Source organism: Falco biarmicus, chromosome 12, assembly GCF_023638135.1.
Source record: "Falco biarmicus isolate bFalBia1 chromosome 12, bFalBia1.pri, whole genome shotgun sequence".
Taxonomy (NCBI): Eukaryota; Metazoa; Chordata; class Aves; order Falconiformes; family Falconidae; genus Falco; species Falco biarmicus.
The window spans coordinates 14,652,456-14,666,004 of record NC_079299.1 but is presented as its reverse complement, the minus strand read 5'-3'; the positions used below and the strand labels follow the sequence as shown (position 1 = coordinate 14,666,004).

General features: G+C 40.2%; 1 long non-coding RNA gene across 1 annotated transcript in view; it reads left to right on the top strand.

The window, feature by feature from the left end:
* The first annotated feature begins 249 nt into the window (after positions 1-249).
* Positions 250-13,549, top strand: part of LOC130157468 (uncharacterized) — a 136,698-nt gene continuing 123,398 nt past the window's right edge. Inside the window, exons 1-2 of the long non-coding RNA XR_008824891.1 lie at positions 250-364; positions 6,042-6,108. This is a non-coding gene — a long non-coding RNA (uncharacterized LOC130157468). The remainder of the gene's footprint in view (positions 365-6,041; positions 6,109-13,549) is intronic.

The window sequence follows — 13,549 nt, the reverse complement described above, 5'->3', positions numbered from 1 at the left end:
GTTCCGAAATTATCAGCAGGCTCAAAAGCCAGGGAAATTCTCAGATTTTGGGGTTTTACCATGGTGGACATAGCCACTAAATCTTATTTGTTTTCAAATCAATGGGTTTGTAGCCCATGTTATTTCACAATCGCTGTTGGTGGTTGTTCCTCTTTGTTACTTTCTCTTCCATCTGCCCTAGAAAAGATGCAGTCTTAGCCACATGAGCAGAACCTCTTCCACATTTCTAAAATAAGTGTTTATAGGACTAAACACCATAGAATTTCATTGGGTTCATGTGGGTTATTTATGAGAGAAGATTTGGTTCATTGTCCTTGGAGGCAGAGGCAGTCCTGCTGAGCCCTTGAGGGGAGCTGCATTGTAGGTAATTACCAAATTTGTGAAAATTTAACAGTAAAAGCACATATTAAATTCTGCTGTAATATATAATTTTCTGTGTAGTATGCTCATCAAAAAATAACTTGAAATAACTTGAATTTTTCTGTGTTTTGTAACTCTTTAATTCTGTGTTTATATGGTAAACACTTCTTTGTTTTGCTTTCCAAGGGCCATCATTCCCTGCCTGGCTAATCTACTGCTGCTAACAAAAATGACAGTAACGGACCAGGGAGGAACAGCCTTCTCTGGCCCTTTGTTTTCACTCTGCTGGGTGAACACATATGTTTTTCCCTTTGCCTTTTCTCTTTTCTCTTTTTCTCTTTGGGGAAAGGAAACCATTTGTACGCTGCGCTAAGGAAAAGCGATTGAAAAGTGGAAGCCCATACTTTTCTCTTCAGCAAGCGGAGATCTGTTTTCAGTCTGATGTTTGGTGAAAGGAAGCTTCAGAGCTGCAGGCCAGCTGCCAGGAATGTCTGATTTCCTTTCCACCCACTCCTATGATCCTCCCTTTTGGCAGTGATTACTGATGACCACAGCTGTCATGCTAGGTCATGGTAAGCTGTCAAGCAAGGTAGTACATGAGATGTACAAGGCCCAGTCCTTGATCTGTGCTGGAGAACAGGATCTTAAATTGAATCTGGTATCAGGCAATGCATAAGCATACCACAGCAAGCAGTGTCAGGCTGATGTCAGCTTGTCATTCTGGCTTCTTGAGAAGGTGGCCAGGCAGGAGGTGCTTTAGCCAACAGAAAGCTTCTTAGCAGCTTTTTCATAGCTAGTGATATCCTGAAGCGTGAGGAAGGATTGTAATTTAGTCAGAATGGATGTTTGTCAAGAACGGGTAACCTTCCAGCCAGCTGGAACTAGAAATAACGCTTTGGGTTGCTCTCACCCAGTAAGTATGTAATGATGCAGGACAAGTCCATAATCAATAATCAGAACAATAGTGTTCAGGTGCTTGTGCTTCATGCTGCGCTCTGTGCGGCTGACCAACTGTCAACATTATGGATGTGGCTGAAAATCACCACAGAACTGCAGACTTCAGTTCAGAAAATGATGGATACTGTTGTCAGGGACATAACTTCTATAAATAGGACTTGCACTCTACATAAGGTACTATTTTGTTGAGCTCCACATGTTCACTGCCAAGTGCATAAATGTCCTCTGAAGAGGTAGTATTCTACTGTGTTTTATACTGTTATGCTGGCTTCATAATACACTTTTTGCTGTAGCATCTGTTCCTCTTTTAACAGCATATATTAAATAACGTGACTAAAATCCGTTAGCTGTTTGTTCTGTACGCCTTCCTCTAAAGCGGGAGGCATTTGCAGTGGAGTGTTTGTTTTAAAAACGTGTAAGAACAGGTTACTTTCTGTTTCCCAGAGAAAAAAAGGTCAGCACTTGAGGGACAGAAGGTCATAAATGCTGTGATTGTCCATTGTTTTTGTGGGAGTTTATTGCAGCTTTAGGCTGGCACAGTCAAGCAACTTGCCTTCAAAATAGCCTCAGGGTATGTGGATGTAGGTGATGCTGATTTCCTTTGGTTCTCATTTAAGACAACAGGATCTGATCCTTGTGGTCTTGCTCCCCTTGGAGGGTTGATCACCTTAGCAAGTCCCATCTGAACTTCATTTGGTATGATTTACTTCAGAACAGTAAACATATTTTCAGTTCTTTCACTCTTTGTTCTCACAAAACACCTATGGTCTTGTAACAAATCTTACATAAAATTAAGTTTGATTTTATTAAGCTCTTACACAAGGTTGGGAGAAAATTCCAGGAACCCTCTGGACAAGAGCCGGTTTCTTTACAGATTTATCCTGGCCAAACAAGGCAACTAATGACTACTTTCACAAGGCTGGGGAATCCACAGCTACAGCTCAGAGGGGTAAAAAAAATGTAATAAATAAACAAGTCCATCCACAAACCCTTCCTCAGGAAACCAGCATGGGAAGCACAGGCATTTAGAATGACAATCCAGCATGTTCTGCCAAAGCGAGAGCTTCCAAAACAGCTGTAGAAACGGCTAGTTTCCTTGAACGTCTATTTTAATAGCATTATATCCTTAACTGTTTATATGTTAAGCTAATTGTTTTCATGCTGTCAGCTGTATCTATTGCAAGTGTATGAAGTTTTAAACCCACGTAAGTAACCCTCAAGAGGGAGTGGCAGCCTCCAACAAACACTGCTGTCTGCGAACCCAGCTACCTTGCAGCCTCCATTCATTCAGGTAGAGTCGGGTTTGAGGCTGTGACAGAAGCTGTTGTTTGCTCTCCCTGCGGGATACCACGTTTACTTCATTTGTGCAGAAAGTTTTTCATAACTGTCCCGTATCTGGAGCACTCAGGAATGAATATGCTTCCTCTCTTTGAAAAATGGCTGAACTCCCTGTAGAAGAAGAGTTATTTAAATAACCATGTTGCCATGTAGATTATCTCTTGATTTCAGTCCTTGGAGTCCCTGAGCTATCTAAGTGCATATTTATAATCAGCTTGGTGAATGCTCTTTCTGGCTATGTACCAGCGGTGAGTCTGTGTTTCCGTTTTACAAGTGCAACTCTATAATGTAAGAATACGGTATGTCTTGTTCGCAAAATTTTGACCCTTTTTTTTTTTTTTTTAATCTCCAGGAACAGAAAATTCCCAACGTAGGACAAACCTTCTTTGTGTAATCTTATATACTTCCTTTTCTTTGCTTTGCTGTCTTGGACTGCGGAACATAGTTGCTGAGACAGAAAGGATTTCTGTGTCTGACCCTCACTGCCACGTTAGCAAGTTTATCTCTAAATGTATTTGCAATGGGAAGGACCTGTGTTCATACTGTTGAACTCTCCTGCACTCAGAAAACTCAGATTTACTTTTTGGAGCAGTCTTTGGCCTATACTAACTGCTGAGCTGTGGCTAGGAATTAGCTGCAACCTGCAACTCTCCCAAATGCTAGCTGACCCAGACTAAAACTGTGTCAGGGCTGCTCCACCGCTTTAACAGGAAAATAATTTGATGTTGCTTAACCTACCAGTGTATGTGCAGCTCTTAGCCATAGACCTACCCATCAGTACTGATCAAATCCCTTAAGGGGCTCAAGCCCCTTAAGTGAGACTGAGATGCCTAAATTTCAGCTCAGACTGAGAGTTCACAAGGCCATCTGCAGTCATCGTGGTTTCTGAAAGCCCAGTGACACAACTTTGCAGGCAAATTCCTTAGGTAGCACTGCCTTTATTCAGAAATAATACCATCCCAGCAAGGCTGAGTGTCCTGGCATGGTGAAAGCACCATCAGAAGTCACAAAACAGGCTTCCCTGGTTTGACGTCTCCTGAAGGGTCAGGTTTGGTAGGTTTGCTGGTGGTGACAGAGGTGGTTTGAGCACAAAAGTCAGCAGCTGTGGCTGCTTCCATTCAGAGGCATGGACAGTGCTGGTGGTGAAACACTGAGCTGTGTGCCAGAGCTCCCACATGAACGTTCAAAGCCATATCCTCAACCTCAGATAAGAACAACTGACGCTTACGTGGAAGTACTCTGGGGTTTTCTGCTGAGTGGGGGGTATGTGGATTTAGGATCCAAAGGGTGCTGTGGGTGTAGTGTCCTGGTTGCCTGTTTTCTGCAGAAGTCATCTGACTTCTGTGCTATAGCTTAAGGTGATGTTAACACTGGCTGCTTAAAATAGAAGGGTGATCTTGATCTAGTCATCCTCACCCAAAGGGATCTGTGAGGGCCCTGAATACAGGAGGGGTTAATAAGTAATTCCTATGATCAGCAGTGAGTTTAAAGAAGCTCTGCGGTACAGAGAAATGAAAGATCGACACACTTCTCCATCTGGCGCTTCCTTCAGCAGCTTGACTGACTGAGGCCTCTGGCTGCTGGGAATCCCATCTCTCTTCATTTAAATGCTTCCTGATCACACTGGAGGTGCTACCTGGGCTGAGACTGTGCAGCCCGCTCTGGAAGCTGGGCCCCTGTAGCAGAAGTGAACATAATGTCACCATATGAGAGTCCAACTGAAGACACAAACAGCACTGACCTAGGGAAATTGAAGGCAGGTGCCCGATGTCCTCAGATAATGCCTTGGGCCGTGGAGCTGTACGCTCCAGGGTAGATCATGTTGCTGTAAATAAAAAGTGGTGCCTTGAAGTGGTAATGTTCTTGTCCATCTTAGCAGAACTTGTGCTAGCAAACAAGGAAATTCCTGAAAAAATGCTGCAGAGACCTTCACATTCTCCATCAGCTCTTCATGAAAATATCTACCCCTTGCAGCACTTCTCTGCATTTTACTTGTATTGTCAGCCAGTCTTGCCCTTTTATTTGAGAAGCGCATTTCATATCTTCCACATGGGTGTCCATTGAACAACTGCTTCAAGATAGACTTTGGATTAAGTATGTTCTGTTAGTCAAAGCTTATATACTGTTGATAGCAGTAACTCCATAGGGTATCAGAGAATAAGTGGATACCACTTTTTGAAGGCTGTAAACTGGCTTGTGTTGGATAATCAGGAATGAGAATCAATACTCTGATTTGAAAGTTTAGATTTACAGTTGTAAAATAGATCTTCCTAGTTCCAGCATGATATTTCATGTGCATGGTGAGGAGGGAGTGTTAATTAAAAACTGTGTGTAAGAATGAAATATTTTGATAACAGGAACTGTTGTGAAATGTGGGTTGACTGAGACTTTTTAGGATGTATTAAAACATTGAAGAAAAAATAATCATTGAAAGTGCATTAAATTCTGCTTGCTGAAGTTAAATGGATACAAATTTCTGTTTGCGCCTGCTTCAGTAGTTTGACAGTTACCTGGGGTAGGATGTGAACAACATTTAACAGAAAACTGCTTAACACTTTGTAAAGAAGAGCCTTCCGCTAGGGTTAGGAACTGGATTAGAAATGGCTGGATTTTTCATGAAGGAGACATCAGTCATGAAGTTTTATTCCTTTGAGTGCCCTCAAGAGACTAGGCAGATCTGATCTGTGAGGAGTGCTGCTGACTCAGGCTGCTGCGGGAAGGTGTCCAAGGCCAGCCAAGGAAAGCTCTGACCTTCACTTTGCCAGTGGCCGTCACTTGGGTTTTCCTGCCTGGAAGAGAGGTGGTGGGCTGGGGTAGCTGGGAAGGAAACAGCAACCAGAACTATTGACCTCAATCTAAACACAATACAGAAGACGACAATAAACTCCAGGAGGAAAAACCCAGAAGTGATTTACCTAGGAGGAAGTGAGAATATTAAATTCTTTCAAGTAACTTCAGGAGGTGTAATAGAGGAAATCTATTGAAAACACGCAGAAGACAGCTGTCTCTAGCCAGTGAGTCCTGTGACACACAGAAGTGTTGGATGTCTACTATGTAGCTCATATTTTACATATTACTAGATCCATGAATGCTGTGGGATTATTGCACTTATGCATTCATATTGCTTTGAGGCATCTGGAAAATTAGAAAAGTTAGGAACTCTAATAAATTCATCCTAATTTATCTGTTCAGAACATGTTCATATCAATGAGTATACATTGTGTAGCAAAATTGTAAGCCCACTTGTCCAGTGATGGCGAAGATTTTTTAATGTGGATCATGGTGACCTGTGACGAAGTTCCTTTCCTTGAAGGTCTGCTTTACACATTTTACCTAATAGCACTACTTCTCCCTCTCACTCTTCTCTCCTCTTCTCTCTTCCATAGATCCAAAAATATGATGTGTTTAATACAAAGAGGAACGAACTGTAGCTATATGAATTGCCAAAAAAAGGTAGGATTTTGGTTTTTCCTTTTCTGCAGTTTGCACAAGTGTGTTACCTTGGCTTTAGATATTCACAACACTTCTGCTCTTGATGCTTATCCTTTACCGGAGAGTGAGAAGACCTTTGTGCCATCAAACCTCTTTTTAGAAAACATGGTAAAGTGTCTGGAATGCCAGTTTGTAACAGTGGACAAATTATAAACAGTAACTTCCAGAATCACACTCTGAACAGAATTTCTTTGATTTTATTCATTACAGTATTATATTACATTGACACTGTTTTCCATGTAGCAGCAGTGTGTATCATAACCTTATCCTCAGGTTCTTAGACACAGTGATTAACATATGTCAAGGCTAATTCTTATACTCTAACTGCACCTGGCTGACTGACAGCACCTACACATGTGGAGGGGACAGAGCACCAAAATTTAGGTCTCTTAAAGGAATCGTGTCCTGGCAGATGATGAAGATCAAATAACGGAAAGTATTCTCTTTCTCTCCAGTCTCTTGACTTTGATATTTTTATAATTCTTAACCAAGACTAAGTCTTTGTGCATTTTAAACATGAAAAAATACAGAATTTCTGCCTTTTATAAAGCACACATTCATTAAAAAGGAATCTAGAAAACCATCTTTAGAGTAATTCCTTCTATAAGAAAGAGACAAAAAGAACCAACTTATCCTCCCTCCCCGTCCCCTGCAAGCTAAACCTTAACAACAGAATTCTATAATGAAAGTGAAAATAAATTTTATTCCTTTCTCCTAACTTATGCCATATTGCCAGGTAATTGCAATCCTTTTTGTATGTGTGCCTAGGACATTGTGCTCATGTTCAGTGATGTGAAAGAAAACCCAGTGAAATTCTATTTTGCAATATTGAAAGCAGTTCTTATTTCAAGGGAAATAATACAATTTGTCAAGTCAACAGTTATGACTAAGTGTGCCCAAGTACAAGACACACTGAGTAAAATGGTTCAGTTGTAAGCCTCTTCATTTTCTGCCCAAAGCACCCTGAGAAAAAGTGTCTCCAGAATTTACCATGTAGCATATGGGTAAAGGAAGAACATACTGATGACTTACGATCAACATGTCTTACCATTCCATACTTTGGCACATCATTTTTTTTTATTCCCTGTACTAATATTGTAAGTGACTGAACACATGGAAATATATTTTACCATATCTGTATTTCCTTGACGTTAACATTGTTGAGCAATGACATCATAAAATAGGGAACTGAAAACAGCTTTGAGAAAGAATCATCGCTAGGTTTAACTATCTATTGACTGGCCATGAAAGAAAGCAGGGTTTAACATTTTGTTTGTTGCTTGTTTGTCGTCTGTCATTAGGGCTGCATGACCTGTTGGGGGGCCTAGTTCTCATTCCCATATTTAAAAGAATTTCTGAGTGCAGGAGTACTTCTGGGAAAATCAACGGAATTAGGTGAATGGAGGAGATTTGATTTGAGGGAACTGTTGTGTCTCTCCCATATTTTGTCTCCAATCCTCTTAATTTGGGAAAATCTAGATATTGAACACATAGGAATTTTGTGGCAAGTGCTTAAGATTCAGGCTTACTATGGTTTTAATTCCATGAAGTGTGTCTTTAGAGCTGAGGTAGTCTGTTGGTGTCCAGCAGGTTTGTAGAGTCTAGTTAAGTGGTTAAACCTAACTTTCTAAAAATTATTGTATTAAGTGTGATGGAATGACAAATTTAAAAGTCTCTGGAAAGTTCTGTATTTCTTCTGCAGAAAATATAAAGGTGGGGTGGTTTTTTCTACCTTTGTGAGTTATCTTGACTCTGAGTCCTCACACAAGTGCATGCCAACTAGTAGAAATACTTTGTAATTGCAGGGTGACCTAATAAATAGAGGTGAAAAATCTTTAAAGCTGTTTGCATTCTGGTTTGCAGGCCTGTTGTGTTACATTTTTCTTGTGTACTCTGGCAGCATTTGCTATCTAAGGGAGTCTGCACCAGCTAATGGCAGAATTATCTGTAGTCATGTGGCAGACCTGTGATTATATACTGTTGCTGGAGATCCATCATGGATACAGCCCTGGACCTATACATAATGGTAAACCCAGCATCTATGGCTTCTTGGTGGTGTGTGCTTGAGCAGGAGGAAGATGTGCTGTAGATTTTTGGAAAGGTCATATTCCAGCAGGCCGGGTGCCCTACAGTAGGATCTGAGTGGATATGGGGAGAACGTTTAGTTGGGAGTCTGTCTTAAAAAAAACATAAATCAATATACCAAAGGAAATTTTGTATGCTGTCGGTTGGCATCTACTTCTGGTAATAAATGAGGAAGTAGAGCCATCTGCCAAGTCTCCTGGTCATCTTCTGTGTTTGCCTTTCCCACTGTGCAAGTAGAAATCTATAAGCTCGATATGTATTTTTCATAGTCTTAACTTGCTTTGTATTTCAAATGGTGAATGAAGAACTGTGTTACAGCAAAATCTGGAGAAGATAAAGGCAAACCAACTAAACACTAGAGGAAAACCAGGCAGAGGATTTCATGTTGCGGGGATGAGAAGCTAATACAGACACGTAGCTGAAGTGGTGTACATGTGTGCATGACCAGTGCTTCCAATGTTGCTTCATACTTTTTAAAACCACTGGTACTGCTGAACCAGGTGTAGAGTACAATCAGCTTTATTTTTGATTGTTATAACTTTCTTCATTTGGACAATCTGAAATTAAATACTCCATGTACAAAGGCTCAAACTGTAAATCAGTCCTAGCCATGCATGTAAAAGAAACCTCCTTGTAATCTGAACATCCCACTGCCACAAAGTGGCACTGGCATTTGCTGTGAGATGTTTGGTCTGCTAACAGACTGGAGCAGGACAGGGAGTACGTGGGGGCTTATTGGAATACATCTGAAGAGTAATGGCTTATAAAGACTTGCAATAAATAATAAATGCCCAAGGTGATATTCTTTCTAATGAACATTTTAATGGTTTCTTTTCCCCAGTAGGGAATTCTCAGTCATCTTAATAGAGGCACAGAATGAACTCTTTGTGCCACGGCTGTCTCTCTCCATCACTTTTTGTTTTCTTCTCGCCAGTCCCTTATTGCTGGCTGCCGCTGCTTCACTCTGCCTCCAGCTGTGAGGGCAAAGTTAACAGTGTCTTCAAAACCTGCTGTTTGTTTTCTTTGGTTGGGGTTAAGCTCAATGAGGGACAAAGCAAAGTGCCTCCCCTGCCCACTGGAATGCCCCAGGCAGCAGGGAGAACATTTCTGCAACTCAGCCCTGCTCCCTACATCAAGTATGAATGGGAACAGAAGAGCCAAATCTGCTTCTGCCGTAAGGTGCTGTTACAGGCTGTCCTGCTGGCATGATGAGGATTAGATGTGTAACTTTTTAAACTATCATCCAAGGCAGATTTCAGACATTTTTACATGGAAGCAATGTATCCCCAGGGCATCCATGCTCATCTTTGTCTATAGATTCTTTGCTAGATGCAGGTTTCTTTCTTTTTTTCACATTTTCTTCCTAAAATTTCCAGAGGCACCCTGCATGATGGAAAACAACTTCATGTTCTGCCTTGCTGATCTACAAAATTCCTTAATATCAGAAAAAACTGAATAGCAGTTCTCTATCAAAGTGCTTTGTATTAAAATTCAGTAATGCTGGGAGATTAAGCGTAGCTACCTTTAAATGGTTAAGAGCTGTATTATTAACTGGAGTTAGAATATTTCCTAAAGGAACCTACAGTCTGGGATGGAGTCCAGATGTACATTTGAGATGGCTAAAATGGAAAGTCCTGATTTTTTATTAGGCATGCCATTCAGAGTGCAAAATGAAGTGTGAGCAAAGAAAGCATGTTGGCATGGCAACAGCAAGTATAATTTAATGCAACAGGTTTTGATTCTGACCTGAGAAAGGAACTATTTGTCCTGAGAGTCAGCTTGTAGCCCATAAAAGTTTTAAAAGACAGCAACTCGTCTTCACTAAAGGCCAGCAACTGGGGAGATGGATACCTCAGAGCTTTTTGGCTGACAAAAAAATCTAATTATTGTAATGGTTGATGTTCTGGCATAGATGTGCAAAAAGGAATTGCTTCAATAATGCATCTATTGCTCACATGATAACCACCTGCAGACAGCCTCTTAAGCACAGGATCTCTCTGTTATGTTTAATGAGGTATGTGATGTTTGTAGAAGTGTAAGACATAATGAGGCTAAGTACTACACAGAAAAATACACACAGTGTCAATTACCAAGATTAAAATTTAGGGTTTAGAAATTCCTGTCTCCCAAATCTATGATGAATCCACAATTCTGTCCCCACTACTAGTTACAACTATTCAGCTGAAAAGACTGAGAAGAAACAAGTATGGGAAAGCAAGCTGTTTTCTAGATTAGTTTATTAAGGCTGGAACTATGGCTGATAGCTTAAATCTGATGCCAGGTGTTTGGTTTTGAAGGACGTGCTCATTTTCCTTTCAAGATTAGGTGCTCTGGATTCCTGAGAGTGGAGCTGGCTTCACAAGCCACATTCAAAACATTTGCCTCTAATTCCATCTGCTGCCACCTCATCTGTCTCCAAGGGAAGAAGTAAATTTACAGGAGCAAAAGGAGAAGTGAACCACTTTCAATTTTTGGGGGCTTGCAGGAAGAAATAAGAAGCACTACATATCTTAAGAGTAAATTTGATTTTCCAGGATTTGCAGTTCACCCTCTGGACTAAAGATGCTTGAAGACATTTGGCTAAAGGTAGGGTATAATCTTCCAGAATGAACAAAAAATTCTAGACATGACTCAGAGGCTCACCATGGAAAGGACTTGGGTTATCCCACTGGAAGTCAAGCAAAGCATAGGCATCTGTGTGCACTTTGTGACCTGAGGATCCTTGTTTTGTTTTCACTTCATTTTTTGCAGGTGCCTTCATAGAACAGTGGGCAAAGGGATTTGTGCTTGCAAACCACATATGCACTAAAGGCAATAAAATCTTCCACTATGTAGATGCCTGTGAAGCAAAGCTTTTCTAGTCTTCTGACACACAGTGCTGTGCTCTTGCTACTGTCAAATTTGAGTAGCTCAAGGTATATGCAGAAACCAAAGCGTAGCCTCCCTGTTGCACCATGATTGGTTGTTGGTCAAGACTTGTATGACCCATTAGCAGCTCTTTCTGTAGTGGGAAAAAAATATTATAAACCACACAAGACTTGAGTCTGGTGCATTTCTGACACTGTGACTGCTGGCTGTATTTGGAAGATGCATCCTAGTTAATATAGGCCTGTCCTGGCCTACATTAAAGTCCCTTTGTCTATACATTTAATATTTTCTTTCATTTAAAAAGAAAGGTGCTTATATTGTTCTAGCATGGCTGAAAGCTTTCAATAGAGTTACACTTAAAATGCATATTATTTGGTTCATATTCTGTTCAGAGAAGGAAGCATATTAGGCAGGCCTGCAAGCTGTGAATGTCAGTGTCTTTTGAAGCAGCATGGGTCACGTGCGTGTCATGACTTGAAGTCCATTGTAGTCCTCTTTTATGTGGTTCTTCCTTTTCTGCTTTTGGTGAACTTTCTGAAATTTTCTCCTATTAATGAAAATTTTTGTCAGAAGCATGCATATGTGAAGTTTTGGTGTTTAATAATGTCACCTAGATCCTCTCCCATTGCCTGCTGAAATCAATGGAAAGAGCCCCATTTCGCCAGTGTCTTGGAAAGTTCTTTGCAGTTCTGATATTTTTCTGATCACTGCATTTTGTCATGTCACAAGTATTTGGAATATAGCAGGAACCAGTGCTACCTAGACTGGGATAAATTTCATCAATCACATGCACTGTAAGTTGCTGCCCACTAAAAATACATCAGGTGGACACTACCCTTGGCTCCATCACAGTGGGATGCAGCACAGGAATGCAGTGGATTAACAATGCATGATGAAAATACTAAAAAGATAGTATTCTTTCCTTCTATTTAAAGTACACTATGTAGCACTTCCTTTGGAGGAACTGAGAAGTAATTATCATCATACCACCATTTCCTCAGTGTGACTAGATTAACAACAGGTTATGGGGGTCCAGAGCTGTGGGATTTAAGCCTTGTTACCATTTATAAATTCTCTCTGTGTCCTATAATATGCTTTCCCATTGCTAAAAGTGCCGTTTCAGGAAATTCCCTTCAAGGGTTGGTTTGATGTGGACTGGGAGTGAGGGAAGAAAGCAATTGTCCTATTCCACTATATTAGTAGACAGTTACTTAGTAAGAAGGAGGTATGGCATTTTCTTATCTGTCAGTTTTTTCACTCGTAGTTCAGTAGGATGAACTTCAGGAAGTTCACGCAGGCCACTTCATCTCATCCTTTTACAGGTAGTCAGTGATAGGGTAAAAAGAATGAGGGCGTGGTCATAAATCAACCTAGTTAAAATTTTCTAGTTTTGCTAGTTGCTAAATGTTATTAGACAGAGACTGGAATATTAACCTTATTAATATCAATTAACCATAGCTGCATGGAAAGACGTTTACCTCTTATTCTTAGGACTGGTAATTGTCCTGAGATTGTTCTCCTTTTGTGCCGTTACTGTTGCTGACAAGATGACAACTCCTGCTCTGGAATAGAACAGTTGCCAGTCCTGAAGGCATGTGTAACTTGAACATTTCTTAAAGACCTCACTAGTTTTGATTTGTGGTTTGAGAGATTTACTGTCTCCTGTTCCATGTTTCTTGCATTTAGAAATTCATATATGTCCAATAATGCAGGTGGATGTGTTTGGTCTTGGGCTCCAGCCTCAAATATATTTTCTCTTACTCTGTTTTGTTTGTTGTTTTTTTTTAAATCTTTTCCTGCTACTGCAAATTCAGGAAGAAAAGGTTATACACTTAAATAAAGTGTTTTTAATCCTGAATGATGAGTTTATTTGGCAAAAGAAATCTAGCAAGAAACTCTGGATACATTTGCAAGGCAAGATACCCATAAAGATCTAATTCCTTGCAGAGACATCATAAAGTAACACCAGAAGTGAAAGGCCAGCAAAGACATCATGTGCTACATGTGAAAGCCAAGATTATTTTTTTCGCTTTAACTATTCATGTAATTCTGGAATAACACAATTTAAAATGAGATTACCTGAGAGAAAATTTGTCCCTAAACAACTTGTGAAATTTTACTTTCCAACTTTTTTAACATACTTTCAAAAGTGAATATGCTCTTCCAACAATAAGTTTTGCACAAATTCTTCTGTGAAGAGAGGACTTCAGTAATGCTCTTGATCAAATAGAATTTATTTCTGGAAAAATTGATCTACAAATTGGTTTTTATTCTCGTATGACTCATTAAGAACAGTTCATTTTTATGGGTTGTTTTCCTCCATTAGCGGAGACAACCCCCACACCTATACATAGAGAGACTATAGTGACTGTAGTTAGGATTAGTGGGGGTTTTGTTTTAATTATGATGTAGAAAGTTGAAGCAAGAGTTGTTTGTTTTGGTATAATGT